The following is a 26,646-nucleotide window of genomic DNA, read 5'->3' as shown; positions in this document are numbered from 1 at the left end:
TTTTGTATTGCATAGTTAGCTTGATCTAAAATAGAAGCAACAAGAACAGACACTCTAGAATCAGAGAGATCTAGCCTGACACACAACTCTGTTGTGACCACATAACTTGTTCTGTGACCGTGGCTAAGTTATTTGATTTCTCTGAGCCCCACATCCATTACCTGTGTGTACATTACAACAGTCACTGCACAAGGTCATGTGACAATTAAATCAGGGAATCCAATTGAAGAGAAGCAGTTGATGTTCTATAAGTGTTACTTATTATTATGATGATTTTTATCACGGAGACATCTCTAAACTGTGAGCTACTGGAGGGCAGAGACTGTGTCTTCTTTATCTTCATATCCCTGAAGTCTATTGTACAGTCATGCTCAATAAATGAATGTTGACTGCTGTTTAAACTAACAAACCTTGAGAAAAGTGTTTCTCCTGTGCCAAAAAAAAGTTGCAGCGTGACAGAAGAAACAAGCAGACATTGCATGTCTGCAGTAGCAAATGGTGCATTTAATAAGTGGAATGTCATCTTTAGTCAATGCCTCTCTAGCTGCCTTGCCTTTTACTCATCATTTACGCAAAATGAAAAGCACAGTCCCTATTTTCAGTGATGAACATACGCAAGCTGTCAGATACCAAAAAAAAAAAAAAAAAAAAATGACCTAGATTATAGGAAGACAGCTCCGTCCTGAGTTTGAGTGGAAATGATCCCACAGCAGACACTCCACACACCCATCTCAAGCTCACACCGCTTGCCCAAATTCTGCACACGTGTTCTTAAACCGTTTGCCAGGTTTGCTCAAGAAGAAAGCAGAACATATCACTCATTGCTGCTCATCATTGTTACTAGATTTCTTTACTTCTCTGGACATGATGAAGCAAAGGGAATGTGTCAGCATTCTCTGCTTCACTGATAAGCAGAAATGATTCTATATTCAAGAAATCGTGAATTCTTAAGAAGATCTTGAAGAAGAGTACATCTCTCATCATTTGAAAGGGAATTCCTGTGGACTGGGAATCTGGCCTTGGGTGATTTTTTGTGGTTCACTGAGTGAGTCAAGATTAGGTTGCAAAATCCACCAACAATAATAGTAGCACTGTCCTAAGGCTGGAGACACACTGATTTGAAAATGCAAATTAAAATATCATAGTCAAGAACTGAACTGTGTGATTTCACTGAACAACTTTCTTGCCCATTTGAACCTATAGTGCACTCAGGTTCCGCACACATGTGTTGCTCTCAGATTTAACCTTTTAGGTCTGCAAGAAAAAGGTGAGGAAAAGCAAAAATTATGCACGTACACTATAGAGATACATATTTTAAAATAACAACTTTAATTAATTTACACTTATTCTTTAAAAATATACATGGTATCCATAAAGAACAATGATAGCACACAGAATCCTGGATATGCAGCTGTAGCAAAGGAGTAGATGGATGGTTAAGCAGGTAAGAGATGTGGTATGTCCGATGTCTGAGAAGAAAGGGCCACACTGTTTGCAACAACTTCTGGTATTGCCAGTTTATGATAGTGCCCAGGTATGTGTATCAAACAAACAAAAAGAGAGAGAAAGGGGAAAAATGATTAAAATGAAGTTCTTATTTTTTTCTGCTAGAAAACAAAGCATTATTTTTGCTTGGATTATTAGCTGTGTATCTCAAAGCCAAGTCGTGTTCTAACAATATCCCTGTAATTAGAAACACACGTATCTGCATACGTTACTGCCAAAGTACGTAGGTATTTTACTGGCATTAGTAATCAGCATACGGCAGGAAAAGCACTGCCAATGGGCCGAAGGCTTCACAGTGTCGGGACCATAGTGGTAAAAGGAGGTCGTGACTCTGTATGATGAGGCAGAGACGTGGTCCTAGGAAACCAGAATCTCAAACACTTACCTTCTTGTTTTAGTCCATTTCGCCAAGCCTGAAGCCATTGTTGCTTCTGGCCGATTCCCCCGGTTGGGTCCCGTCACTCTACAAAACAAAGAGAAGAGAAACTCTGGATAAATATCCTTATGTATCCCTAATCCTATTCATATTGTAAAACATACAGCTTATTACTTTGTCTTGGAAAAAAAAATACCACATTTCATTCCACCCTCAGTTCGCTAAGGTCCAGCATTACTATACTGACTTGCATAAGGTTAGATCCTGGTGTTGATGCAGCCAGTGTTTATTTACAAAAACACATTGGAAGTAATAAACCAGTTTCCGTATGGAATACTAATCTATGCTTTCCAATAGTGGACAAAATATGACTAGGTCCTATCGCAAAAGCAAAACAAAAACAAACAACTTACCTGGAATGAGAGTATCTGTAGAAATTTCTCTAAGTCTTGAACCAACTGCCCCATATATAAGGCAGATCCAACATAAAGACATCTTCAGGTGAGGTCAGGGGTCCAGCACAACCCTTATTGTTGCTGAAATAAAAGCTGGTTTTCCATCAGGGAGTGATACAATTATCAGGAATTACCAGGGTACTGTCATAAGCACAGATGCTGCAGACTTGCTGAGGAGTGATATCTCACCTCCTTGTACCTAGTTTTAGTAACTAGCTGGAGGAAACCAGCAGCTGACAGAGCAGGAGAAAGCTTTGGTCCTTTTGGTGAAGAGTGTACTCCTTTGTTGCATCAGTGTGAAACCCTTACGCAGGAAAACCTATAGTTCTATGGGTGGTGATAGTCCTAAAATGGGTCATCCATTTTCAGCCTATGATTGAAATCAACTAATAAGGTCAGACAACACATCCCAACAATGAGACCCCTTCTTTAGAACTAGTGAAGCTGATTTCTATAAACACTGTTTCCAGGCTCGTTTTAAAGGGGGATCTTAAGAAGAAAAAAACTCACTCAAATAAAGCAATGACACCTGAGTTGGATGGAGAGGTGGATTTCATTACCACTCATCCAGACCTTGCTTCCCTTCCCGGGGTTGGAACTGTATTTTCCCAAAGGCACTGAAGTCAGATTTGGATTGACTTGTTCTGCCACTGAAATGGACATGGGAAGGGAAGTGACTTGTATTATATCCAGACAGAAACTTAAGCCATAGTTTGTTCTATGACCAAGGTCTACTTTTGTCTTTGCCTTTGCCATAACAGACACCAATATCAAAAGAGACTCCTCCATCACTGTGGGTCGCATATAGGTATTGACATGGAGCAGAACCACTTGCTAATACTCATTGAGCAGATAGTGTATTGAAAAATGAATCTTGGTTGTTGTAAACTGCCAAGACTTTGGGGGTAATTTTGTTGCCACGGAACAATCTAGCCTATCCCAGCTGAAACAGATAACAACTTGGAAGAAAATAATTGTGTGGTGGAAACTATCCCTGTTCACATTGTATTTATAAGCTACCCAACCTAAGTAATTAAACATTTGTCAATTTCCTGGATGTTGAGCATCTTCTTTCCCCAACAGATAACGGAAAGAGAGCTCATCTTATCTCACACATTAGGACTATCCTATAACCAGTTGATAAACTGTGATTTGCCTCATCATGTGATTTAAAGCTGAATTGCTCAACTTTTTTCTTTATTGCTGAAGGAGCTACCAAACTGAAGGTAGTCAAACAGATTGAAAACAGGTCAACCAAAATGCTGTTACCCCCAAAATGCACATGCAAGAAAATATAATCATGCATGCAATAAAATCTGAAAGAATGATTGGCAAATTGACAAGGTTGGTGGTGCTAAACAGGCTTTGGCTTTTTGCCTTGCTTACAGCTCCATTGCTACGGAGATCTGCCCGTGGACCACTGGAAGGCAGCCTCAGAGGCTCTATGACTTCACATCTCTAAAGATTTTTTTGAGTTGGTGAGAAAAGGCTCTGAGTGGCCGTGATCCCAGGGAAAATAATCAGGGCACCAGAAAACCAGAAAGATCACTAAGTGAAGGGGGAGAAGACTTTGCATTTAATGCCATTTCCAAAGAAATAGATAGATTTAATTATTTCCTTGTGGTTTTCCAGGGAAAACGATGTATCAGAAAACAGCGTGGTAGGAAAAAGTAACACACTAACGTCACAATGGTTTTTCTAGTTTTTCTTTAGGCTTAAAGAGTTAAAATTACACCAGATGTGGAAAGACAACAGATGGATGCATTTTGATGACTTATAATGTTGGATAATAAAATGACCTAAGACTCTATTTAGAGAAATAGAACAGCCACACTTGGGCTGTTTACAGATTTAGAAATATCATGATAAGCAAATGTAGACAGTTCAAAGGAATTATAAAAAAAAAGGACAAGTGGATAAATAATGATCTGATGTTGTTGCGAAAACATAGTATAACTCCTGCATTGTTAATATAAACACAGATGACCTTTGCATTTGCTCAGCTTTCGTCTTCAAGACAGGAAACAGCAACTGATCTTTATCGGGAAAGTAGAATCTTCCACTTGCTTCTGCTGTGCTGACATTATGGTGTATGTCAGAGCATAGCAATGTCACTATCTCTTCAAAGCACATGCTGAAAGCCAGATAGGCGCTTGAAAGAGAAGCTTATCCTGGGCATAGGCTTTGTGTGTTGCCGAGACAGCATGGCCAGTGTCACAGTGCAGGATGGCAGGGTGCATGCGTGGGGTATGGAGTTGGGGGCGGGATGGTGATCAGTGAGAGAAGGGCCCTGTGACTACATTTTCCATGTACATATCCATCAATTCATCCTTTTCACAAGCTTCAGTATCCTCCAGGGGAATGTTTACCACTTGACAGACAAACAAATACACCAAAGAACAATTGTTTCGTGCATGAGGGTAGCTAGTGAGTCCTATATTCTGGGCCTACTATGAACTCAAACACTCACAAAGGATTGTTTATGAATTACACAATATTTTGCGTCAGTAGAGTTTCAAACATCTGAACTATTTTTTTCTCCAGTTCTGATAACAATGGATTTGGGTTTTTTTTTTTTTTTTTTTTTTTTACAGTGTGCACATAATCATCAACACATTCATCACCAATACAACATTTTAAAAATCCATGCAGGTAGTTTGCTGCAACCTACGGTGACTGGTGAACATTCTCTTTTATTTCTGCTCCCGATATCTGCACAGTTGATATTTCTCCCTAAATAAAATCACCAAAATTGACTTTGTATTTCTTGCTGCATGGTCCGTTTGGTCTGGGCTCCAAAACAGATCCTCTCAATATGGAATAAATTCTTCTTGCTCTTACTTATTACATTTTTCTCACCTACCATAATACTTGCAGAAGACACCTTTATTTTATGTTTCTCCATAGCCACTGTATAGAGTTATAATGCTGTTTCCTTAGACCCAGGGTGGGATGATTTTCCTTAGGCTTTACCCACTGTAACCTGGCCAGAGAAACCATTTCTTGAGAAAGGGATTCTACCAACAAGAATGATGGTGCCAGGGTCATTCTCCTTACTATTCCAAGTAAATAAACTCACACATACTTTTTTCTTAAGCTGTCAGTCTTTCTGTTATGCGCCCTCAAGTGGTTTAAACTTTACATGCTGATACCAGCCACTACCTATTTAATCGGCACCAATGCCACTGTAATCTAACTTAAGGGTTGACAAATTTTTTCTGTAAAAAGTCAGACAGTACATATTTTCAGCTTTGTGGGCAACATGGTCTCTGTTGCAATTAAACAGCTCTGCCAATGTAGCATGAAAGCAGCCAGAGATGTAATAACTGGGTATGTTCCAATAAAACTTTATTTACAAAAACAGATTGAGAGGCGTGGTTTGGCTGGTGACCTGTAGTTTGTCGACTCCTGATCCAAAACAAACAGACACCCTTAGTCATAGTAACAATTTGTAAATCAGATTCTTATCCTGGTGAAATCACACTCCCTGATGGCCTTCCTTAAGAAGGCCATAGGCTTATTTAGGAAACATAAAAATGCAATATGGTATATTTGAAAGAGCCTAAAAGTTGTCATCACAAGGGGGGAAAACATTTTCTTTCCTTCTTTCTCGTATCTACATGAGATTATGGATGTGATTAAACTTATTGTGGTAATCATTTTGCTATTATATGTAGGTCAAGACATTGTGCTGTGCACTCTGAACTTATATAGTCAATTCTGGTTCAGTAAAACTGGGGAAAAACCAATATGGAGACATAATTACCACTTATTAAGCAGGAATCTATGAACATGGATATTCCAACCTCTCCCTCTCCAAGGCACTTGTTCTATGAATATTGGCAAATGCTACCCCTAAGAAGATGCTTTTGGGTGTTTTCTTTTACTCTTTTCTCAGCTCAGATCGTATCATCCCATTTCTGTCTTTCACATTCAGTAGCACCTGTCTAACCAAGATGAGCTAGAGAAATGTTTCTGATATATAGAAAATCATAGAAACATAAAGCCATAGAGGGCTTAAATCAGAACGATGGCCACCTTTTAAAGAACATCTACAATGTGCCAAATATTATCCAGGAACAATCATTATCTCGCGTACCTTCACTATATCTTATAGATGAGGAAACTAATGTTCAAATACGTTAATTGAATCGCTTAAGATTCTAAAAAATAGAGGCAGATCTGGGACTTCAACCAAGTCTCCTGACTCACTGTAACATGATCTTTGCACCAAAGTTAGAAGATCTCATCTTGTTCTTTGTTTACCAGATTTTCCGGATCCCTCACCACAAAACTGACAATCGGTGCTTTTGCTCTAATTGAACCTGAAAAAGAATACCTTTAATTAACGTTTAGTATGAGGATACTTTGGGAAGCCATAGTGAAGTGTATTGAGCTAAAGACTGGAGGAGGCAGCTGGTAATGATACATTACTAGCTGGCTGGCCTGGGACTCTTGAGACCCAGGCTCTCGAGACCCAGGGCCAGGACTTTCCAGCATGTTGTACTCACACTGGTCCTTCATTACAAAGTTAGTATAATGTATTGTAGATGCCACAAATGGAGAAAGGAAGGGGAAACAAAGGACAGAAGCTGAAGGAACAGCCTAAAGAAGACAGTGCTCATTCTTAGTCATAGAAAAGAATTTGAGAAACCAAGAGGAGAGCATATGGCATATTGGTATATGGGTATACTGCCCAGATCCAACTAACAAGGTCAGCTGTATATACCAGGGTTGCTGCTTGATAGTAATCTGGAAAGAGGGCTTAGGAACTGGGCAGAAGTCATACTCTTCTAGAATTCCAAATACCAGGTTTCCAATTACTAGCTGATGAGAATTTTCTTATTCCTCATTATTCTACTACCTGAAAGGAATGTGAGGAAAACGTGTGATGGCAGGGTTCAAAACTGGTGAGTTGACAACCAGTCAGAAAACTTTGGGTAGATTGACTTTCCAAAACAGTAACCCACAGTAAACCAATCATGGGTGTCTTAGGAAAACCAGATTTAAAGCACATATCTGAAAATAATATTTTAAAAAAGAAAAATAAAAAAATACTGGCATGTGTGTGTGTGTGTGTGTGTGTGTGTGTGTGTGTGTGTTGAGGAGTTGGCCTCTGGCACAGGCAGAAGAGGTGAAAGTCCTGACTTTTGTATCAGGATAGTGCTAACCCTATATCTCTGACTTACTTGAATCTTTGCCCAAACATGTGTTTGCTTTCATGTAGACCAGGCCTTGTAAATCTTGGCATAATCCGTCAGTGAAAAGAGAAATATGTTGCCTAGTTTGTGGCTCTGTAATAAAGATGAAATGCTTCTGATGGAGTGTGGGGTCTCTTCAATTACCTGTTCTGGAGACAATAACCTTTAAAGCACGTCAAAACTGTAAAAATATTACTGCTGATGGCAAAGGGATCAATACCTCCCAGTGACTCAAATGCCACAGGCCACCCAATGGGGCAATCTCAGTTGTAGCATTTGTTCGTCTTGAGCATGGCCCTTCTTTCATGGACAGGGAGCTAACAACTTGTACTGGGTCATTGAGGGCACATCCAAAAGGCTTCCCAGATGGTCTAGCACATTGGAAGTGTAAATGAGAGAATAATTGAAGCCAGGTGAAAGTTTGGCTTCTTTTTCAAAACTACAGGAAAGTCTCATCATATCATGGTTGGTTATTACTCAGACTCAAACAGTGTGCTATGAGTTAAACCAGGTCCCCAGTGCATAAAAACTGCATTCATTTATAGTCTGATAGGCACGGCTAGAATGTAATGGAAAAGTTGTTAGACATTCCATTCCCCTATCAGTTTGGTGAAGATCAAAAACATCGACAATACCCAGTGTGGGCAAGGTTGGGGAGGAGCAGAAGCTCTATTACAGCATAGGCAGAAAGGAATCTGCTATGACCCTTCCGGTGGGTAGATGGGCAATATGATTAAAGATACAAGATCTCCAAATCTTCTGATTCAACAACTCCGCTCCCAGGAATCTAACACAGAGAGAAAATTGGCCCAATTCTCAAAGATGTAAACATGAAGCTCATCAGAGCACTGTTTATGAGAGCAAAAATTATTATAAACACCTCAGTGTCCATCAACAGGAAATCGTTTAAATGGCTTAGCCAATAGTATTTACCACCCATGAAATACTTGCTGATAAAAGCAATATTGGTATTCATATTAACTGACAGGAGAAACCATCAATGATAAGGTTATTAATGGGGACTAGGATAGGAAAGGAACAAAGAACAAGTTGCAAAACAGCATATTTAACATGTATATGTAAAATGCACATAGAATGCCAACACAAGATGCTTCAGAGTAAGGAAATTTGCACTGATGCTTTACTTTTTTCATTCTATTCTTCATGATGTGATTTCCCATGTATTCACATTAATCTTCGTTATCAGCAAAAATTAATACAACACACAATCAGTTTAGGTGTTTTTCCTCTCTCCTAGCACCTGCCTGATAAAGATGTCCCACTGCACATGTTCAATAATTTGCATTTTCCCAAGGCAAGTGCCATCACAAAGCACAGGCACACAGGAAGAAGGAAAGCTTTGAGTCTGTGGTCTGCACTGCATTAGCTACTCTAAAGATAGAGGAATCAATAACTAGGCTCTAATAGCTTATTAATCATCACTCTGAACTTAAGTTTCGCTTTTATAAAATAATCTTGGAACGGTAATAGCCCTGCTGCTTCACATTGCTTTTCTTTCTGAGGGCTTTATGAACATGACCTCACTCATCATGCGGTATGCCTGTCAGCTCTAGCTGCCGGCAATTACCTTCCAGTTTAAAGATAGAAGCTCCAGGATCAGAGAGGGGTAAGACATTGGCCAGGACCTGCAAATGCTATGCCAAAAGTGGACAAGTAAAATCTTTATTTTTCTGCCTTTGGTCACTGTTCTATGTGGTCACTGTTCTATGATCGATATTTTCCATTTGTTGATCCACTGACCAAGGGGTCAACTTTTGAGCATCTGACATTTGGTTCCTTCCCTATCTTACTCCTCAAAAATAGTCATTTTGATTCAGATCAAATCCTCCCTTCCTCTTTGTCAATTTTGGGGTTCACAGTAAAGGATTTAGTCAGGTCTGGTTTGGTTTGGGGAAAACGGTTGCACTGCACGTAATATATTCAAAAGATGAGCAAAGGCATCTGGTAATGTAATCGTGAGGGTTGGAAAGTCCCCATGTGGGTTAAAACTTGACAAATTCTTACATACCAGCAACCCCATTTGTAGCTGGGGGTTGGAAAAAGAACAAGTACAGTTACCTATCAATCAAGTGGCAGAAACTAAAGGATGGAGGGCATGTGTATGGAGCATTTTGATGTTGAGGCCATGACTAGAGATGCCCACACCTTTTCCTCAGCAACTGTAGGCAAGACACCCGAATAAAGCCAGTAGCAGAAAATGTACTGGATCTTCAAGCAGAAATACGAAAAAGAGAACAATAACATGAGAGAACAATAACCCCAAACAACCTCTTTCTTCCAAGGGGAAGTGAACCCACAACTTTCATTAAATACAAGAGAACACGACGCATCCCACAGGGAAAAACATGCTCCTTGCCTCTGTCTGATGAGTCTGAAAGTTCTCTGTGGGCATCCTATTAGCTGGACCTAAACACAGAGAGCACAAGCAGTGACATGGGCTCTAGGCTGTGACCCTTATAAGAGGATCACCCTCCCGAGGCAAGAATTACCTGTCATTGACCAACTGTGTAAACTGTCCCTGTGAGGTTTTCATGCTTTTATCTGTTTATCAGGATTAATAAAATAGAAGGATTTTATTAATTCAGTATTAACAGGGTATGAAGAGATGATAAGGATTTACTCCACAGATTTTCGACACGGTGGAGAGAGATAAACAATGTTCAGTTTGCATCTATGTAAAAGAAAAGCCAAGCCTTATTGTAGTTATTCTAACTTCTTATTTTTACCTCAGCTTGCAGTGTTACTGGAATTGACACTTTAAAAATCCTTTGAATTCGCCAAAAGACAAACATGACCTGTATGAAAAGAAGAGTCTAACTATTACTACTGAAGATGCATAGTTTCAGCTAATTCAAATATATTTAGAATGAACTTTAAACTTGATTCTCTGTCCCAATCATCTTTCCCCTGGATCCATTATCTTTCCTGCCTAAAGGTATTTCGGGAATATCTTTAAATACTTGGGTATTTAAATACTTGGTCAAACAGAATGAACTGACTGGGGTTCTACTTCTATTTCGTCTTAATGTTTATTTATTTTTGAGAGAGAGCATGACCAGGGGAGGTGCAAACAGAGAGGATCTGAAGCAGGCTCTGTACTGATAGCAGAGAGTGTGATGCAGGGCTCGAACTCACATACTGTGAGATCATGACCTGAGCCGACGTTGGACGCTCAACTGGCGCCCCAAGTCTAGTTCTATTTTTTTTTTACAAATGTAGCCCAGTCACCCGTGATTCCTCTTAGAATAAGGCAGTGATGTAGAAAACACATTGTATTAGCCATTGTTTCATTGACTGTTTTAGAGAACATATTCACCAACTAAAGAGCATGAGCTTGTCTACCATATAAATGGGAAACCCAATTCCAGCATGCTCTGCAGAACAGTATGTAGATACTAACAAGGTCAAGTGCCCCAAGATCTCAACATTTATAGTCCCTAGAGTTGAAATGGAGCTGTGAACTGAAAGCTGCCCTTTATCACTCTTACTTTTCTTATCCAAGGTAAACACTAATTCCATTGTGTATTTATACAAATACACACCTTTAAATTTAAATTTAAATTTAAATTTAATTTAAATTTAAATTTTATTTAAAATTCCCACCTTTTAATTCTGATCCTTAAAAAAGCTCTAAGAAATTCATCTCTCAAGTGCTGAAACATATCCTCAAATAACACAACCATACAATGTCCCACAACTATTTCTGTGTTGAGGACATCACAACATTTCAGGAAAAGAAGCACATTGGATGTACACATTAAATTGTAACATGTGTTCTGTGTTAATAAATGTTGAAATATGAAGAGTCCATCTCAGACTCAAGGAAATGTAGTGCCCAATAAAGTTCATAAAATTTTGACATGAATGGTACGAAAACATTTCATCTTCAAATATCCATACTGCTCAACTGAACTAAAATGCTGTCTTTTACGAACAGTTTTAGATAATGAAAACTGGTTCTTAACATGTATAATTACTGATGAATCAACAGCTTTACATTCAATGCACTTCAACTTGAACAATAACTATTTGTATATGTATGTATTTCCATCTGATGATCTGTTACATTTGGGGGAACTTTACTTAAGAAGATATCTTATAGACTTTTTCTTTTAATAACTCTAAAACTGCCCTGTCTCAGTCATCAGTGGCTACTGAGAACTTGATATGTGGCTAGTCCAAACTCACATGTGCTGTGTCAAGCACATGAGATTTCAAAGACTTAATGCTAACAAAGAATGTACATTTTTTATACAGATTACATGTTAGAATGACAATGTTTGGGGTATACTGGGTTAAGTGGGATATATTATTAAAATTAATTTGGCTTGTTTCACTTCACCTTTTTAAATGTGGCTATTAAAATTTTCTTAATTATGTATGTGACTCACATCATATTTTTATTGGACAGCATTCGTCTAGAAGAATTTGATTAGCACTTAAGTACTTTGCAGATGACAGATTTGTTATTCAGATCCGATAACTGCAATACTGTTAAGCTTTATAAACAAATACTGCTCTTGTTTTTAAGTGCTTCAAAAACATTTAGTATGAGGCTCTTAACTTCCAGAAAAGATGCCTATATCCCTTTTTCCCGTACTTTCTCTACCAGCTTTGGTTAACATGAAATAATCACTAGGATTTGTCTTAAAGCTATTATTTTAGTTTTTCAAGATACGTACAATAGAGTTGATTTGGAAAAGGTGCACAGAAAAACATACCAATGACGAATAATAAATATTGTGGTGAATATACTTTCCTGATCACAAAAGGGAAAGATAAACACTATTACAATGGTAAAGAGAAAATTTTCTAAGAGGAATGGCATCAGAACAACTTCTCCACAAAGTATTTTAGCAAAAAATTAACTCCTGAGGTGAAGGATGTATATAGCTTCTTCCATGTTCTTTCCCATAGCTAGAACAGATCTTGAGAATATCACAAGTTCTCTAAAAGACCAAGAAAGCAAGTTCAGTTCAACTGAACTAAACATCATATATCAGATGGGGAGATGTGTGAAAGGGTGTATCAGTGAAATGTTCTATGTAAACATTGGACACAAAAACAATTTCCTCAAGTCTCCTGTAGATCTGTACGTATGTTAATATTGTTAGAGTTGCTATGACACCAGACATCTTCCAGCTTTACCCTCAATGTACATTTCTTTCTATAATATTCTCCAAAAAACTGAGAACTACCTCCTTCACGATGTAATGAAAGGTCTTCTATTTAGCTGCTTCCTGTTACCAGTACTTGCTGTAGTGTTCTAATATGTATTAAATTGGGGAGAGTTCCCACTTCCACTGCCAATTACCCAAGAGCATGCTTGATCAACACTCACATGCTGTTTAGTTACCTGAGAGTGACTAATCATGGAGCAGCTGATGCTAGTGCTGTTTCTTTCGTCCTCATTTACATCTCGAGTAAAGGCACACCCTGACAGACTGAGCTGCTCAAGATGGTGTTTTTCTAGTAATTTTAATAGTGTTTCTGCATCCTGTCATACTGTCCAACTACTCTGCAAGCCAAGACCTTTCCCTTTTCACCTCAATAGAGGCAGAGATTCATTTGCATGACTTAAAATCTCACACCAGAATACTCATATTCAAAATCATCTGGCAGGCTTGTTAAACCACAGACGGCTAGGTCCCCACCCGAGTTTCTGATTCAGGAGGTCTGGGGTAAGGCCAAAGGATTTGCATTTCTAACAAGTTCCCAGGTGATGATGCTACTGGTGGTTAGAAGGCTACATTTGAAAACCAAAGTCTTTGATATCTATCCTATTACCACTCCCAGATATACCCTCAGAAAATGATCAAAGAGAAGGGAAAGGAAGGGAAGAGGAAAGGAGGGAGGGAAGGAAGGACAAAAGGAAGGGAAGGGAAGGGAAGGGAAGGGAAGGGAAGGGAAGGGAAAGAAGGAAGGAAGGAAGGAAGGAAGGAAGGAAGGAAGGAAGGAAGGAAGGAAGGGGGAAGGAAGGGAGGGAAGGAAGGAAGAGAAGGAAGGGAGAGGGGAGGGAGGGAGAAGGGAGGAAGGAAGGAAGGAAAGGAAAAGGGAGGTGGCTGACAAGTAGGGGGGAAGAAGGAAGGAAGGAAGGAAGGGAGAAGACAATTATTAAAGTATTACTAGAGTCTGGTACCACTCGCATGTCAAACACACTTTATGTCACTAAGGTTATTTAGTACTCATGACAATACAAAGATAGGTATTATTATATACTTTTCCAGATGATGGATATGAGGCTTAAAATGGATAAATAACTATCCAAAAGATCATATAATTGATACAACAGTCATGATGTGAGCCCAAGTAGGCTGATTTCAGAGCCCTCACCATGATGCTGTGCTGATGGTTTAGCAGCTTAGTCATGAACATGTCTAGAGGATGTATCGTTATCCTGATCCCTGCCTCCTTGAAGAGCACAGTGCAGTCTCTGCTGCAGGGCTGAGCATGCAGCAACCTGCAGAAACTGAAATTAAATAATGAGGTTTGTACAAAGGGCCTGCTTAGGATTTCCCTGATAACTTGTACTTGGCCAGCCAGAGTTTTCAATAGGGTGAGCGATTTTAAGGGATCAGATGCAAAAACTTTGGATTGTAACGCAGGGATTCAGTCAAATAAGGATGAAGGTTGGGGGCAGAAGGATGTGAAGAAAATTAAAAAGAAAAACTAAGGTGGAGAATATTGAAGTAAATCTGGAAACGGGTATATACGTAAGGGGAAAGGTTAGGGAATTGGCAATCATTTCTATAAACTTTACATGGAATTAAATATTCATGCTCATATATTGTTTTCCTGTTAGAACTACCAGCAAGTCTTCCAGAGAATAAACATGGGGCTAATTGCTCCCTTCATATTGTAAACATAATGATTCACAAAAAAAATGAGAAAGCAAGAAAAGAATTACTGAAAAAAATGCCAAATTAAAAAAAAATTAAAAAAAACATACATTGATTATAATTTGGGCATTTTGCAAACTCTTTCCCTTCACATCTCCTGTTATACAGTAACATCTGCCTTTTTAAAAAAAAGTTTATTTTTTTATTTTGAGAGAAAGAGAGAGAGAGAGAGAGAGAGAGAGAGAGCGAGACAGCGAGCTGCACCATCAACACAGAGCCTGATGCAGGGCTTGAACTCACCAACTGTGAGATCGTGACCTGAGCCAAAACCAAAAGTTGGACGCTTAACCGACTGAGCCACCCAGGCGCCCCAACAACTGACTTTTTAAGAACATATTCCCCATAGAAATACACTCTAGAAAAGAGATCCAACAAAGAAGAGTTTTGTACACTTTTTTCAAATAGATGCCTTAATTTGGTGAAGAGCATATGATTGATCTTAGTTTATCCACTGTGGAGTGAATGGGGGCACAGGTGTATAACCCATCAAGTCTATCCTGCAGCAGGGAGGTTTTCCTCTTACCTTTCTCCTGCTATCTAGCTGTCCTTTCCAATAATAAATAATACCTATGTTGCCAGGGTTCAGGAGAGGTAAAACAGGGGAGTTAATTATAAACCCAAAGGTTTCAAGACATTTGTGCTCAGCCCAATTTGAACCCAGAGGGGATGTGAGGTGAGGCATGGTCTATTCTTACAGGTGGAAGTCCTAAATGTTCCTGGCCATCAATGCCTTGGGGGACTCAGAGTGCCTAAATTAGTTTCAAGACCCTTGGACATGTTGGCATTGTTGGCTCAGTCCATTGGTGCTTTGCTCTTTGCTTGTCTGCATTAAGGTTAGAGCCGAAATGCCACAAAAACACAAGATCCATGTGTTCAGCTCAAAGCTGACTCAACTGATTCAGACCACCTCAATTCAAAGTGGAAGTAAGGCATTTGCCCTCCTCTGCTTAATAGGGCAATACCTTCCCCCAGCATATTTTCCCGTTTCTTGCCATTTCTTACATTCTAAGTACCGATTTCATAGAACAAGGTTGTAAAGGCTATGGACCGTCACTAACTTGGGTTGCTCTTCCAGCTCATGAGGCAGAGGTATTGGGTTGCAGGTTTTAATATCCAACAGGAATCATGACAGAGATGCCTGCAAAACATACCCTCCCACATCACCTCTGCCATATAGAGAAAGGAATGCTTCAGGGACTACTTTGGCAGGGATGTTTTATTTTGGAAACCACCTAAATCTGATTTTGCTTCTTTTTGTGGTAGTTCATTTCTTCTTGTACCAGGATAATATTCACAATTCGCCTGAAAAATAGATTTTTGAACACTGATTTCGTTGTAAGCCATTTTTCAGAATTTTAGGATCACATAATGTCAGAGTTCCACAAAATACTTGCTTTCAAACAAAATTGCATACAGAAGCCCAGTATGCAACAGGTAAATGTTAACGTGCTTTGGTTCAAGCCAGGTCAGGGAGTCCAGATTCTAATCCAAACCTGGCTCCCAGGAGACTTGTAAAGAACACTTAGGGCTTAGTAGTGCACAGTGAGAAAACCAGTGATCTCATCCAGGTGCTTCATTTCAGTGATGAGGTACCTAAGCTTAGCAGGTTTATTCCAAGGTCACATATGAAATTAGTGGCAGGGTATTAGAAACTAGGGCTTGTGCTTCAACAAGCTCTCTCCACAACACAAGGCAGCCTGGTAAATGGGCAAGGTGTGTTTTCATATCTAAGAGCTGTCTGTGTGAGCGCATTGTTTTATTTTATTTATTATTTTTTTAACTTTTTTTTTTAAGTTTATTTATTTTGAGAGAGAGGTGGGGGAGGGGCAGAGAGCTAGGAAGAAACAGAGAATTCCAAGCAGGCTCTACACTCTCAGCATAGAGCCCTATGTGGGGCTCAAACAAGAACCATGAGATCATGACCTGAGCTGAAATGAAGAGTCAGATGCTTAACTGACTGAGCCACCCTGGTGCCCCCAGCATTATTTTAGAAAATAAACCAAAACTGCACTTCTTCTTGTCTTGGATCAAAGCATGGGAAACCCCCCACCTATGCAGAAATCATCCTGCACACCTGGACGACCTATGCACAGAACAAAATGTACTATCTTGTCCTTTAGGAGTCACTGAAGCCTTTCGCTAAGGCAGTGAAGGACAACAGTAGGACTGATCTATGGTTGTCCCTTTCCTCCCTTTCTGGTGTCCTTCTCTATACACTCTGTTTTCCAAAATGACAGCCAGCTTATTTGCCCAACAGATCCATGCAAATGGAATAATGCAGAAAAAAGATTTAAAGGGTTACTGTTAACAAACTGATGGTTACCAGCGGGGAGGAGAGAGGGGGATGGGTGGAACACATGATGTGGATGAAGAATATACTTACCAGATGAGCGCTGAGTAATATACAGAATTGTTGAGTCACTATATTATACACCAGAAACTAATATAACACTGTACGTTAACTATACTGGAATTAAAATTAAAAACTTAAAATAAAAATAAAGGATTACTCTTTAGGAAACATATTTTCTAATTATCTTCACATTAAAGAAGTATTTTAATGGCCAAAGTTTCAGGCACTTCAGAAAGAAATGGGAGTTAAAATTTTTAAATAGTATTTACTATTTTCCTTCAAATTAAAAATTTTTAAAATGCATACTCAATATAGAGAACTTCAAAAAAAAGGAAAAATAAAAATTAGCCATATTTTCCAATCCAAAATATTCCTGCTGACATTTTTATATCCTTCCTTTCATAATTATAACACATTTATGTATACATTCTTTTTCTGTATAAACAGGGGCTCTCCTGGATACACATTTTTCAAAAAAATGTTTTATTTAGAATGACTTTAGATTTACAGAAAAAAATTAGGAGAATAGTGGAAAGAATTCTCAGATACCCCACCCAGTTCCCCATATTATTAACATCTACATTAGTATAGTACATTCGTCACAATTAATGAGCCAATTTTGACATATTATTAACTAAAATCTATACTTCATTCAAATTTCTTTATTTTTGTTCACCCTTTCTGTGCCAGTTTAAGAGTAAAAGCATGTTACAAGTCTAAGAAAACATGACAACTAAATGCAATTCCAAGATCCCATCCAAAATACAACATGACATTTAGTCATTGTTTCCTTATGCCTGTAACATGCTTTTCATAGTCATACACGGTGAATGAATTCATTACATAGGTTAATGAATAGTCCTGGAGAGAGTCTACTATTCAGTAGTATTTCACTGAATAACTGTATCATAGATTATTTAACTATTGACCCATTATATAGCATTTTAGTTTTCTTTTTTTTTAAAGTTTTCACTATTATAAATGTTTTGGGATATATCATCATACGTACATATCCATGACTAATACTTAGGGCAAATTCTTCGAACTGGATGGCTAGGTCAAAGACTATGCACATGCATAAGGCTTCTGGGACACATTAGGAGACAGTGTATCATAGAGAAAGCGCATGAAGACTCCAGAGTGACTTCAGACTCCTGCTGGACGCAGTGCGTAGCTTTGGGAACTTAACTAGTTTCAGTGTGGTTCCCTCATTTTTAAGACAGAGTAATAACAACCACAATAACAACAACAGAATCTACTTCAGGGGTTCTTGGTGGGGATTTCGTATAAACACATATAGGTATTAATCAGGGTCCCCCAGAGAAACAGAGCCAGGATGTGCATGTGCATGCATTCACTTAGAAAAAAATATATACATATGATAAGTTATAAGGAATTTGTCATGTGATTATGGAGGGTAAAAGATTCCCAAATCTGCAGTGAGGAAGGTGGTGACCTGGGAGAGCAGACGGAGTAGTGCTACTCTGAGTCCAGAGGCCTGAGAACCAAGAAAGCCAATGGTGTACGTTTCAGCTCAAAAGCTGGTAGCCTCGAGATCTGAGAAGAGCCCATGTTTTCGCATGAGTCTGAAGGCTGGAAAAGATGGATGTCTCAGCTACGAGAAGTCAGGCAGGAGGAGTTACCTACATACTCAGCTTTTTTGTTCTATTCAGGTCTTTGATTAGATGAGGCCCACCCACGTTAGGGAGAACAATTTTCTTTACTCAGTCTACCAATTCTGATGTTAATCTCATGCAGAAACACCCTGAGAGATACATTCAGAATAATGTTTCACCAAATGTCTGGGCATCCTGTGGCCCAGTCAAGTGACATATAAGATTAACCATCACAATATGGAAATAGCTTAGCATATAGTAACCACCTGTCCACAATGCCCTCATAAAGATCAAATATAGGAGCACACAACACATTGAGACTTAGCTGAGTGACTGATAAAGAACGTTCCTTTTAAAATTTTAGACCTTACACTCCTTGGATACACATGTGAATGAACTGAGGTACATGGCCCCAGCCTCCAAATTATGCATAATAAGCTGAGGTACAACTATTAGCGGATTCTAGGATACCATGATACCTGGTACAAACAAGATTTCCTTTGCTACTTCATAAAAGCTCATCCTACAGTGACTTCTCTCTACTTTATGTTTCAAATTGTTAACCTGTCACACCTACAGAAAAGCCCATACTGGAGGTACAAGGCCCTGGGTTCTAGTTTCTTCTGTGGTCTTGAAGGGGTAGGTGAGCCATTGTCTTCTCAGAGTCTCAGAGCCCTCATCTATAAATAGAAAGGGTGGGCTGTGATTATTTAAGCCTGCTCACGTCTACATTTACAAGGTTCTGTGCAAATATATAGATTTCCTTGAAGATGCCCATCACCAGAGAAAGAACAGCCTGTGGAATGTTAGTACCCCACGAAGAAGCAGGTTCATCAGACCTATGAGCAATTGGGTGGGCAAGACGGGGTAAGCAACTGATTGGCTCCGAGTCCAAAACTGGTTAAATTCTCTCTTGAAGGCAATACACTCTGGTGTGAAGAAGAGAAAAGTAAATGAGAAGCCAGATGATTATGTGTTGAACGTGAATTCCTCCGGCAACGGTCAGGCACATTTCTAAGAATTTTAAATGCATTATCTTACTAAAATGTTATCCAGGAAGCTTGTGACATGGATACTCAGCATGGAATCTTTTTAAAAAGCTGCTTTCTTCAGGATGGGAACAGGGAGGGAAAAAATGAGTCTTGCTGCTTCTAGCTGCTGGTGGGAGAATGTGGGAATAGTTTCAACGGGTAGTTCAAAGCTCCTCAGGGGCAAGGGCTCAGAGGAGAAGGCTCCAGAAGACAGCGGAGACAGCAGTAGTTCATGCTGCCCCGTAAGACCCAGATGAAAGGAGCACTGAAGGGATTCTCCCGCGGGGAGAAATCCATCAGCAATTTTATGGAGCATTTCCTTCACCCTTGCAATTTGCTCTCCTTATTTAGCTAATCCTCACTTAGTGCTTTCCTGTGAAGAGAGTCAATGTCATCGCCCTGTTTGCACAAGAAGAAAACAGACAGAGAGAAGTGTAAAGCTCATCCCTTAGCACAGAGCTAAGGGGGAAAGGCAAAGCATGGAGTTAACTGTTAGCCTGCTCTGTTCACTTTCCATTCTCATTTGGGCAGTGGGCTCAGGTCCTCAGACTGTGCCAAACAAACAGCCTCTCTGCTCATAGAGTGTGTGCTTTCTTAGTATGAATTAAAGTATTAACCCCCCCCCCCCCCGGTTTTTTTTTTCATGGAAGCTTAACTTAATCTCCTTCTCGTCTTAGAGAATGCTCCCCCACCTCCATACACACACTTTTCCAGGGCTTTGGAGAATTCCTTCTCATGCACAGGCCGCTAGACCATGGAAACCAATTTAAGGTAATGAGCTCAGTAGGAATCCAAGTGCTTTCTCTCAGCCATTCCCCAACCAGTCAGAGTCAGAGTGTTAAGTAACAATTTGCATGTGCTGAGGGCCATGGCTTCAAACTCTGAACCAGTCTGTCTGGCTCTGTCTCACAGTTGAAAGCTGCTTCTGAATCTGTAACCCAGACTCCCCATCCCAGCCAGCTGATTACACTCCCTGACCATTGGGCCTGAAAAGAACAGGGCAAAGCAAAGGGGACACACTGCTCAGCGCAAGACCATCATCAGGAAAACAGTTCAATGAGAAATGTCCATCACCCTCAGAATGAGTCAGGGGTAGCTGCAGTTTTCTGTTGATAAAAGGACACATCATTCCTTTCTCATCATAGGGACCCCCTCCTCCCACCAGCTGCCAGTATTTTCGGTGACCTAACAGTAACTTATTATCTCAGAAAAGACCTAAGTCCTCCCATGAGTTATGGAGGAACATCTCTGGGGGGTCAGAGGCTAGGGAGCACTATGACAATAAATGAATCCCAGAAAACTTTTTGTTCTCAGGCATGCAAAGGAAATGCAACAAGGTGTCTCCTTATACTAGCATTTAGAGTGTGGACTCAGTGACCTCTCTGATTCCTTCCATCCTGACCTATTCTACAAGAGAATTTTATCAGTTACACCTCTCCTAGCAATGAACTGAGACTCCCATGGTCTACTTTTGGAGCTATCAGCATATTTTGATTTTAAAAAATCATAGTGTTTCTAATTTTCTTATTATCAGAACTTAGAGAAACATATTTCACAGTTGTTACGTTGTCTCAAGGATGGAAGTAGGAACGCCCCCCACTTCTCCACTTGCCTTACACTTTTGATGAGGCCGCAGTTGGAGACATGGCTGGAGATAGGAATGGAAGGGGATAGAGAGATGGGCAAAGAAGTGGAGGGTACATCAGCATCCATTTTGAGGGCTCAAACGGAACTAGGGGACCTCCATGAAAATAGGGAGAAGTGTTGACCCCTCTTCCCTCTCTCTTTACCCCAGCCTTTACCTCCACTGATGACACACATCCCTCCTATTCTAAGGGTACAATTTTGGACTTAGTAGCGACTCAGCAAACAGATCCTTTAGTCTAAAGGACTAATTGATTCTACATTGTTCTTTACAGAATTTAATAGACAAGATTAAAAGAAGCCCAGAAAAAAATAGAAGGTACTGATACATAGCTGGCCAGAAAAATATTTGGTGTCTTTTTCATTGGCCTGCCTCTCACAATTATCAATAACCCTAACACTGTACATTGATTTTATAGTCTACAAAGTGCTTTCCCAAAGATGACCTCTTTAATGATTTTAAGCATCCTTGGAAATAGAAAGAGGGGGTACATGGTCTTCATATTACAGAAGGGGAGGTAGAGATGTCATGAAGTTACTTACCTGAGAACATGCCCAAGATTATGGGACTCCAGGGCTAAAGACATCCTTTTTAATTATATCATGGCACCTTTGGATTTCAAAATTTGAATTTACACCAAACTGAATTCCTGTCCACAAATTCCTGTTACTGAATTCAGCTCTAAGATGGCCATTGAGCTCCTGCCACAATGATCTAAGCCTACTCACTTGCTGCTAGAGTTCTTTCCAAACATGTAACCAATTTTACAGTCAAGAAATATTAAGCACAACTCCTCATTACTAACAAGGCACTCTTCTAAGCGCTGAAAGCTATACAAAGAAAAAGGATGGGGGCACCTGGGTGGCTCAGTCAGTTAAGCGTCCGACTTTGGCTCAGGTCATGATCTCACAGTTCATGGGTTTGAGCCCCGCGTCGGGCTCTATGCTGACAGCTTGGAGCCCGAAGCCTGCTTCTGATTCTGTGTCTCCCTCTCTCTCTGCCCCTCCCCTGCTCACGCTCTGTCTCTCTCTATCTCTCAAAAACAAATAAATGTAAAAGAAAATTTAAAAAAAAAGAAAGAAAGAAAAAGGATGCCCCTGGCTTAAAAATAAAAAAAGTATCAAGAAGGATAAGACTTGTGTGCCCAATAGTAAAATGTGAATAAATGTGAATCAAACTGTAGGAACGTCAAAATTAGGCTCCCCAATACCTAGTGAGTACATTCTCACTTTGTATTATAAAATCTACCTGAGCCTGTAAAAAATAAATCCATTAAATACATATATAACCAAGAAAAAAATCTGGAGGTATCATAAGCCCATATTTCAAGATATAGTACAAAGCTGTAGTAATCAAAACAATATGGTACCAGCATAAAAATAGGCACATGGATCAATGGAACAGAATAGAGAGCCCAGAAACAAACCCATACTTATATGGTCAAGTAATCTACAACAAAGGAGACAAGAACATGTGATGGGGAAAAGATAGCCTCTTCAACAAAAGGTACTGGGAAAACTGGACAGCTACATGCAAAAGAATGAAACTAAAGCATTCTCTTATACTATGCACAAAATAAACTCAAAATGGGTTACAGACCTAAATGTGAAATCTGAAACTATAAAACTCACAGAAGAAAACACAGGAAATAATTTCTGTAATACCAACTATAGAAATATTTTTCTGGATATATCTCCTGAGGCAAAGGAAACAAAAGCAGAAACAAACTATTGGGACTACATCAAAATAAAAAGCTTTTGCACAGCAAAGGAAACCATCAACAAAATGACAAGGTAACCTACTGCATGGGAGAAGATATTTTCAAATGATATCTCTGATAAGGGGTTAATATCTAAAAGAATCTAAATCTAATATCTAATATCTAAATATCTATAAAGAATGTATACAACTCAACACCCAAAAGAATAAATAATCCAGTTAAAAAATGGGCAGAGGACCTGAGTAGACATATTTCCAAAGAAGACATACAGATGGCCACCAGACACATGAAAAGATGCTCAATATCACTAATCATGAGGGAAATGAAATCAAAACCATGATGAGATACACATGTCAGAATGGTTCATATGAAAAACTACAAGAGTAACTGATGTTGGTGAGGACGTGGAGAAAAAGGAATCCTTATGCAGTGTTGGTGGGAATGTAAGCGTGTGCAGCCACTGTGAAAAACAGTATTAAGCATCCTCAAAAAATTAAAAATAGAATTACCATAGGATCCAGTAATTCCATGACTGGGTATTTATCCAAAGAAAACAGAAACACTAATTTGAAAAGATACATGCACCCCTATGTTTATTGTGGCATCATTTACAATAGCCAACATATGGAAGCAACCCAAATGTCCATCAATAGATGAATGGATAAAGATGTGCTATATAAATGCAATGGAATATTACTCAGCCATAAAAAAGAATGAGACCTCAACATTTGCAACAACAGGCTATAATGCTAAGTAAAATAAGTCAGAGAAAGTCAAACACCATATAATTTCAGTCATGTGGCACTTAAAAAACAAAACAAATAAACAAAGAACAAAAAGAGACAAACAAACAAACAAAAAAACCAGACTCTTAAATACGGAGAGCAAACTGGTGGTTGCTAAAGGGGAGGTAGGTGGGGGGATGGGTGAATTTGGTGAAGGGGATTAAGAGCACACCTATCTTGATGAGCACTGAGAAATGTATTGAATATTTGGATCCTTATATTGTACACCTGAAACTAACACGACAGTGCCTGTTAATTATACTTCCAAAAAGTAAATATATAAACTGGTACACAGCACTCAAATAATAGGTGAGAAAGCATATCAGAATTTATACAATGCTTATGCATATCATAAAACAGCTAATTTTTTACTGAGCACTTATTTTGTGCCAAGAACCTATGTGTTTTACAGTATTTTAATGCTCATAACAAATTATGAGTAAGGTACTATAATTATTTCTACTTTATAGATGATAAAACAAAGGCATAGACATACTAAGTCTCTTGCCCAAGATGACAGTTTAAATCCACACGGTCTGGTTCCTGAGACTGTGCTCTTAAGAGTACAAGATGCATTACTGCATTTAATACTGATACTAACCTTCTGAGAGAGGCATTATTATGCCTTATTTTGTAAATAAGGGCACTGAAGTTTGGAGAAGTTGGTGTACTTGACCAAGAAATAACACAGAGACAGTAAGCTTAGGAGCTGGGAAGATTCTCCAAATCCAGTGATTCAATGACTATTCAACCCCAGGACACAAGGCCTAATTGCCCTGGCTGCAGAGGAGTTATTTTATGATTAACTAGAATATTTTCTTTTCTATGTATTTCTTGACAGTGGCAAATTCACATTATACCTACTATTTTTCAGATTATTCTAAGGAAGAATTAATGAGGGTATTCCTCTCACTCAGGAATCAGATTCTCACATGAAAGTACATTTTTAAAAGCCTCCAAATGAAAAAAGAACTATGAAATGTTTAACCTAAATGTCAGTACATTGAAACTCACAGCTAGTAAATATAATCAGGAGGGCATTTTGCAGATTAGTGTGCAATATTCGTCACTGTAAAGTGAGATTAGAAAATTGTACAGTAATCGCTTTGTAAAGATTGCCTGGTTATCATAAGCACTAATTACATGGGATATGTGGAATTATGAGCAATCACTTTGTCTCTATATTGAATGTATAAGTGTGAGCATCAGGGAAATCATCAATTCTTGAGAGAAAAAGATTACAGAAAATCCAGCATCTGTGTGAAAATACTCCTAAGAAAGACATTTGTCATATATCCATCAGAGCAGCCAAGTAATCCCCTACTAGGCACAACATTATTATGTAACTTGTGCTGGTCTGCTCTGCTCCGCAGCTGGGAAGGCTTTAGTTGGAAAGAGAGAGTGGAAGTGACTGCTTGAAATATTGGATTAGTTAATGGACAACCTGGTCAGCTTCAGATGGGAGTAGAAAGATTAATTATAGAAGTACCTGAAATAGTCTAATTCACAAGTACTTCGTGTGTGTGTGTGTGTGTGTGTGTGTGTGTGTGTGTGTTTATGTATTTTGAGATGGAAAGAGAGAGAGACCAGGGGAAGGGAAGAGAGACAGGGAGAGAGAGAAACACAAGCAGGCTCTGTGCTGTCAGCACAGGGCCCCTCACGGGGCTTGAACTCACGAACTGAGAGATCATGACCCAAGCCGAAATCAAGAGTCAGATGCTTACCAGACTAAGCCACCCAGGTGCCCCAAATTCACAAGGACTTTCATTAGAGAGCAAGGCCCCAAATGGATCAAGAGCTGAATGGCCATAAGAAAACAGGAGTCTCAGGCTGGCATCTGGCTTCCTCATCCGAGAAAGAACCATGAAGCCTCCTTCCTGTCCTTTCCTGCTGGATTTAATTGCATCACTTCAGGAACTAGAGGAACCTGGGGCAGCGTGGATGTAGAAAGCTGGTGAAATCAGACTTGTGTGGTACCCCACTTCATTCCTTTATTTTTTGTTTGTTTTTTAGTGAGAGAGAGCATGGCAGGGAGAGGGGCAGAGGAAACAGAGCAACGTTCTTTTTTCTTAATTTTTTTAACGTTTATTTATTTTTGAGAGAGAGAGAGAGAGAGAGAGAGAGAGAGAGAGAGAGAGAGAGATCATGAATGGGGAAGGGGCAGGGAGAGAGGGAGACACAGAATCTGAAGCAGGCTCCAGGCTCTAAGCTGTCAGCACAGAGCCCGACACGGGGCTCGAACTCATGAACCATGAGATCATGACCTCAGCTGAAGTTGGATGCTTAACCGACAGAACCACCCAGGCACCCCGGGAGAGAGAGCATCTTAAGTAGGCTTATGGATCCTGATTTGGGTCTCGATCCCACAATTCTGGGATCATGACCTGAGCTGAAATCAAGAGTCAGATGCTCAACTGAACTGAGCCACCCAGGCACCACCTCCCACCCCAACTTCACTCCTTTGTGAGCATTAAAATTTCTCCTGTTTGATATTCCAACTGTTCCTTTTTAATAATTAGCACTAAAATCCCTAAAGTGGAAGGAGGTCATTTTTGTTCATCTTTGGGAGCAACTGGGAGGGAGAGAGGGAGAGGATAGCCTAAGCCACAGCAGTCTTAGGGGAAGAAAACCACACTGGATAGAAGGGACGATGGAAGCTTTAAATGTTAAGAAGAAAACACTTTTAGTTTCTGGACATTATGAAGGAGGAAGGAAGAAGGGTAAGCTGATTTCATCTAAGTGAAGGCCTGAAGGCTGATCAACGGGTACCAAGCAGCCATGCTGGGTGCTGCGGACACAGTGATGAATACTATAGGTGGGGACCATGTCTTCAGAGATCTTACTGTCTAAGGACACAGGGCACTAAAGAGAGAAGGTTTAGGAAATATCAGAATGTGCTCATTGGACTACTAATGTTTCTTACTGCTCTGATTTTCTTCCTTACCTTCATCCCTTTTGCTCAAAAATGTTTATTTATTTTTTGAGAGGGAGAGAGGCAGAGAGAGAGAGAGAGAGAGAGAGAGAGAGAGAGAGAGAGA

General features: G+C 39.5%; 1 protein-coding gene and 1 long non-coding RNA gene across 7 annotated transcripts in view; both read right to left on the bottom strand.

Annotated features, from left to right (window-relative positions):
* Window positions 1-26,646, bottom strand: part of NRG1 (neuregulin 1) — a 1,118,472-nt gene that overhangs the window by 331,746 nt on the left and 760,080 nt on the right. The gene's annotated exons all lie outside the window — the stretch shown is intronic.
* On the bottom strand, window positions 1,307-3,605 carry LOC121039806 (uncharacterized). The gene is made up of 2 exons (XR_005795000.1): window positions 1,892-3,605; window positions 1,307-1,504 (listed from the first exon to the last, which is right to left on the bottom strand). It is a non-coding gene; the product is annotated as an uncharacterized LOC121039806 (long non-coding RNA).

Source organism: Herpailurus yagouaroundi, unplaced genomic scaffold (assembly GCF_014898765.1).
Source record: "Herpailurus yagouaroundi ecotype Mexico unplaced genomic scaffold, PumYag 181, whole genome shotgun sequence".
NCBI lineage: Eukaryota > Metazoa > Chordata > Mammalia > Carnivora > Felidae > Herpailurus > Herpailurus yagouaroundi.
The sequence above is the reverse complement of the archived record's forward strand: the minus strand, read 5'-3'. Positions and strand labels throughout refer to the sequence as shown.